Source organism: Arachis ipaensis, chromosome B04, assembly GCF_000816755.2.
Source record: "Arachis ipaensis cultivar K30076 chromosome B04, Araip1.1, whole genome shotgun sequence".
Lineage (NCBI taxonomy): Eukaryota > Viridiplantae > Streptophyta > Magnoliopsida > Fabales > Fabaceae > Arachis > Arachis ipaensis.
In genome coordinates, this window is record NC_029788.2 from 115,202,307 (window position 1) to 115,203,278 (window position 972).

Sequence of the window (972 nt, forward strand, 5' to 3'; positions counted from 1 at the left end):
TGTATGGGATTTTAATTTTTTTTAAAAATAAGATATGAATAATTGAACATTAACTTTATAGGCATAATCAATCAAGAAAATAAACAAAGAATAAGCAAAAAATTAGAGAGAAAGTAAAAGGGGAGATAACAAATGTGTGATATTGAATTTTAAGTTTCAATAGACCAATAAAAATAATTATGAAAATAACAGCAAAAACCAAGTAATTAATTTTTATTTGTCACCACCAATCTTGTTAACCTAATTGTTTTGAAGCTGCAATGACAAAAGAAGTTAAAATTTAAATAAGTTAAAAGTAATTTAAAAACTAATTCAATTTTTTTTTAAAATAAGTATTGAACAAGATTCCATATAAATAAACACCTACAACTACAACAGATTTGTTATTTAGATGCTCTTTTTTGTACTATTTTTTAAACTCAAACTTACAAAACGAAAACATAACAAAAAATTTCAATAAAAAATTAAGAACAAACAAAAATAATAAAATCAGAAAAAAAAGTAAGAACAAATAAAAAAAATTATAAAAAAATAATGAATTCAGAAATCAGAAATTTTAAAATTAAAATAAAATAATGAACCCATAATAAATCATAAAATCAAAATTAGAATAAAAAAAAAAAATAACATCATAAAAAATCTTAAAATCCAATAAAAATAAAACAAAATCAAAATAAAACAGAAACATAGGCATATATCATAAATTAGGGTTTAAGGTTTAACTTCTCTAAATTAACTAGTGAGTGAGTTACTCGGAGATAGTAATGGCACAAAAGACTTTTCTGGCGTAGTGGCAGCACAGACAGGGAGAGGGAAGAGGACAATCTACCTAGAGAGAGAAAAGAGAGAGCTCCGGTGATACATTGAGTAGCGATAGTAGCGTGGGCGACAGCAACGGTACAACGGTAGGAGTGATGAAAACGGCAGCGACAGAGAGACCAACACAAAATAAGGAGTTCATGAAATCTTTGG